The sequence below is a fragment of the Protopterus annectens genome, chromosome 2.part1 (assembly GCF_019279795.1).
Source record: "Protopterus annectens isolate FY-2018-M chromosome 2.part1, PAN1.0, whole genome shotgun sequence".
NCBI lineage: Eukaryota > Metazoa > Chordata > Ceratodontiformes > Protopteridae > Protopterus > Protopterus annectens.
In genome coordinates this window covers 620197396-620202628 of record NC_056729.1, presented here as the reverse complement: position 1 = coordinate 620202628, position 5233 = coordinate 620197396, and positions in this window count along the sequence as shown.

Sequence of the window (5233 nt, the reverse complement as noted above, 5' to 3'; positions counted from 1 at the left end):
AGTCATTCACTCCAACATGGACAATGACAGAGTCATATTTGTACTTGCTGTGGAGTGATTTGAGTACATATATGTATGGCCCACCTCATTTGGACTGGCTGGCCACATTGTGGGATCAGGATGTTGCATAGCATTTTGATAGCCTATCAAAATGGGGAGACAATGGGCCATATGGTGATTGTGACTATTTCTCTTAGTAATGTATGGATTGCTGGGGTTACAGGATTTGTTGCAGCAGACATCTGACATATATGACACCTGATAGTGTCATGTATTGTTTCAGTACCTCATGACATACCTCCTCAGATCATCACAGTGATTTACCAGAGGAATACAGGATGGATGATGCACACACCATTATTACAGGCCAAGTGTGAGGCATTCTTGCACAATCCAGCCTGTTGAGAGGTGTGCCTACAACCAACTGACTGCTGGAGCTGTGGAGACAGACCAGCACTTTGGTGATATATTACAATAGTGGAATATCTGTGCATTTCTGTTCTGACATGGTCAGATTTCTAGTTCATGGTTGGGTAATATAAGTCAGGCAGGATCAGGGTGACAGGCAGACTCCAGATAGATTTGCAGGGGTTAAGATATGTGGGGGGTGTCCTGGGTCAGATATGTTGGCCTATAGATACCAATACTTTGCATAGGGGTCTTATCAGAGGTTGACTGCACTTGGAGGGTCTTGGTGTATCAGACTGTTTGACCAGCCTGGAGGTGTGTGTGTCTCATATATATGCATGGCCCACCTCATTTGTATTGGCTGACCACATTTTGGGGTCAGGATGTTGCATAGGATGAGTGATCAGGGAAGGGTGTGTTACTCCCCATGGCTGTGGGCTAGGGTTCTGTGGGTTCAGACATGTCAACATCATCCAAGGTTAGGACTGCTTGCAATGGGTGCATTCCCATGTTTAGACCCCTAGCCTTTCCTGTCGATTGTACAGAGTATCACAGAATGTCCAGATTCATGACTCATATATCCGGTTGGTTACCCAAATGAGTGTGGTTTTTCAAGAAAAAGTGTTTTGCAAGTCACTCAGGGTTGAAGTCAGATATTACTGACAGTTGACATTGCAGTTTCAAACTTCATACCCTTCAGACATTCCATGCTAATACAATCATTCCATCAACTTTCTAACATTATTAGAGCAGTATTTCAAAGGTGTCCTTCTCTTTGGACCTTAATCACCTCATTATTCATGGCTTTGTCAAGATTTCTGGCTCTCTGAGGCTAGCAGGTTTGCTCCTAGCAATTAGCAGCATGACCTTTCTTTGCATTTTGTAGACTGTGTTATGTTGGTGTTATGGATCCCATGACACTCACTAACAGGGCACTGTGGGTGAGGCATGGGCATTTTCCATAGGCCTGTAGGCCAGGTGTGACAGATGCAGGCCATCTGTAGCAAGGCAGTGCATTCTGATGATCATATGTTCCCAGGCTGCCAGGCAGTGAACACCCCTGGGATGGCACCAGTAAGTTTACTGGGTATTACTGACAATTGTTTTCTGTTCATGTTGAGCCATCAGTCTATTTGACAGCTGGATGCTGCTTAAGGCTGCATTTCTATGGGACTATGGGTGGGGGTGACGCATCTGTACACAATACACATTTGCATAGACTGTGTTGATATTTGCTTAACATTTTGGACCAATTTAGCATAATGGTATGCCCTATCTTTGAGACTACAGGCATAACAGTATCAACCACAGGTCAGATTATTCTGGCATAAACATTTTTAGTTTCAGACTTCTTACCTTTAAGAGCCATACTGCTACTGCCAGACCTGCTGTGATATCACTGTCTAAGTCTGGAGATGGGAATTTCATGGTTGTCACGATGTAGGGCCTTTGCCAGACATTTTTGCATGGTTTTCTACAGCTGATCTGCTGGGTGAAGCTGGGGGTGAGTAAGGGACCCCCCTTTGACATCCATGCATGTGACCAATGACCCCCCCCCCAGTTATTTGGCTCACCACATATACTGCAGTGGTATTTGTCAACTAGGGTAGTACTGCATAGTGAGGGTAAGCCAGTACTGGCCATACAGTTCCTGCTGTCCCACATAGCTGTCAGTTGTTTGCTGTAATCCCAGTAAGATACCCCATTTCCTTGCATGCTTGCATCAATACCATAGATATGCTGTCAGAACATTCTACTCCATTCATTTATTATTAAGAAGACTGACTTACCTTCTGCCTGAGGAGGTTGTGGGAACAGTGCTTGAGGGCTGACTATGTCGGATGCATGCAGTACACTGTCTATACATGGTAAGGTATAGGTGGTGTGATGTTTGGCATCCATTTTACTGTGTGTGCAAGTCAGAGAGAGATATCAGTCCTTCGGGCCCTACAATGTCAGTGTATGTGCTATATGTAGCCTCTTTGCCAAGGCCAGGGCATACTGGGCACACCTCCATCTGCCTACAGGGAAGGCTCAGCATGTTCTTCCTCCAAGTCCCTCTGTACTTGTGAAGACCTTGGCAATGATGGGGGGCTGTGTGGGCCCTCCTCATTTTGTTCCTGGTGCAGCTGTTTCCACAGGATCATATTGTGTATCATGGCACATACTATGAACATGTGACATATGTGGCTGGAGAGTACTGCAAGGCTCCACTAGATATATCAAGGCAGTGGAACCATAACTTGAGCATCACAAACACGCTCTATAATGATCCTGGTTTGTGCGTGTGCCTCATTATGGCATTCTTGTGTGGGTGTGTGTGCATTTATGATGGATGTCATCAGCCAGAGGTCCAGTGTGTAGGTAGCATCCCCCAGCAGATGACCATATGGGATGTCCCCACTGGCAAATGCCTGGTACAGCTGTGATGAATGCCAGATGTGAGAGTTGTGATAGTTTCCAGTACAGCCAGCACACACATTCATGATAATGCCCTGGCAGTTGATGGAGTGGAACCCTTTGCGGTTAAGGTAGACCCTACCCTCGTCATTGGGTGGTACTTTGATGTGGATATGGGTGCAGTCTATGGCACCCAGTGCCACCAGGTATTCTGCTACACGCTGGAAGAGATGGATATTGCTGTTCCTATCTTCACGGGTGCTGGGCAAGTAAATGGGCTTAGCCACGTGTGGTTGCATGGCATCCAGACACTGGTGGAATATCCTGGATGCAGCTGCCTTTGAGACCCCCATGATATCCTCAGTTGGTCTTTGGAAAGTACCTGTAGCTAGTATTCTTAAGGCTACACATACCTTGGTAACCACTGGGATGGGTTTCCCTCTGTTGGTTCTGGGTCTGAGGTGAGGCTGGCACAGCTCAATGAGTTGCTAAGTATGTCCCTGTCCACCCTGTATTGCTCTACAATCTCCATACTATCTCCAGATCATGTAGCTCTTTGTAGGTTACCCTGGGTCTGAACACTCTTCCCCTCCTCCTCGGTCTGAGTCAGTTGTCAGCATTATCCTCCTCAGTGCCCTTGGCCTGTTGCACATACTGATAGATCAAAGCGACAGCAGCCAACAAACATTTTTTGCTTGTTTTGTCAATTAAAATTCCCCATACGTGTACAACTATGGTGCAGTCTTTGTGGGAAAAACCAGACTGGAAGGTGTTTGCATACTTTATAGTGGTGTGCTGCAGATGCTGCCTGTGTGATTGGCTGACTTTGAGACATTCCACCTGCCAGCTATTTTACTTGTATTTGAGTATTTGAGCTGCGCAGACCCATTTTGCTGAAGTAAACACATTTTAGCAGAAATGGCAGTCCCTAGATGAGAACACACTCTTTATTTCATGGTGTAATACATTACAACCTCAGATACATCCCCTTGCTTAGCTGTGTTTAGCTAAGCGCAAACCCTGGCAACAGAGCTCCAATGTGCTTACAGCAAGCATGACACACACTCTTTATGTGTTAGCTGCTCCTCCTGCCTACACTGTCCTATTCTAGTACCTACATGGTTAGGTGCAGTGTGTGGACTTGGAATATTTTGTGATTCAGTAAATTTCCCCTCATTTGCAGACCCTAGTGCCTTAGTCCATGGTTACTGCTCTGACACGGAGCCTTTCCCCTTGACAACCAGTGTTCCCTGGTAGTGTTTAGATTCTGCATGCCATTGACTATAATGGCAAAATGCAGATTTCCCATAAAATTAAGTTTTCATATATTTTTTTTATTTTCGGCATGATCTTGTTTGCACGCCGCTGCCCTATGCTTAAATGGCTGAGTTCGGCCAAATAAAATGCTTTGAATTTTTCTTAAATTAAATACTTTCCCATGCCAATTGCCATATATTTGGCAATTGGCACGCCTAAAGTTAATAATACATGCTTTTATTTGAGCTGTCATGCCTCTATTTTGTTATCTACAGAAATGTGCTCAGTTAGTAACCGGACACATTTCTGCAACTAGCACTGTTCCTACACAGATCCCTGCCTGCTTCCTGAATCACTAATTCACCTCATTTCCATGGTTTTCACCAGCAAATGATGTATTTAGCATTCTGTATGGCTTCCCCTGCAGGAACAGTGCCAGCAGGCTCATGCATGTCAGATCAGCTATTTCCTGAATTGCTCGGCAGCCATATTCTGTGCAGGAGTGACTACACTGTTCCTGCATGGAAAGTTTTGTTTAATGAATCCCAGAGCTGCTCTTTGTCAGCGTGAGTGTTCAGAAAAGAGGATCCTTGAGATAAGTCTGTGGCCTAGAGGGTTAAAGTCCTCCATATGTTTCTGGTGAAATGGGTTTGAGTAGCAGTTCAGGTATCTGTAGGAACTGGCAATAGAAAATGGGACTGAGTTGCTGCTATCAACTCATCCTAGAGAGAACGATGTGCCCAGGTCTATCTTAAATGTAGCACCTAGCAGTAGCACTTGGTGTTACCAAGTAAAGCATAAGCCAGTTGAGTCCTGGTAATGTTAGTGCTCAGACAGGCCACTAAGTGGAAGGTGGTGGGTACTTCCTATCACCAAGTTCTTGTTAGGGAATAGCGTATCAGCTGGGACTTGTGGCCAGAAGGAATGCATTGTAAGGCTTGCACCTTACATTGGAATGCCTGATTCCTGTATCCCCAGAACAAATAGGCCAGTTGGGTACAAATAGTGCATCCATTTGCCAAGTTCCTGTCAAGGCTCTGAATTTAGTGAAAAAAAGAAGAGGAAGAGATGCAGTCCCTGTAGGTCATTAGGCCACAGATGTGTTCTGCAGTAACCCAGAAAACTGGAAGCCATGGCAATAAAGAAAGTTCATATACAACAAGAAGTA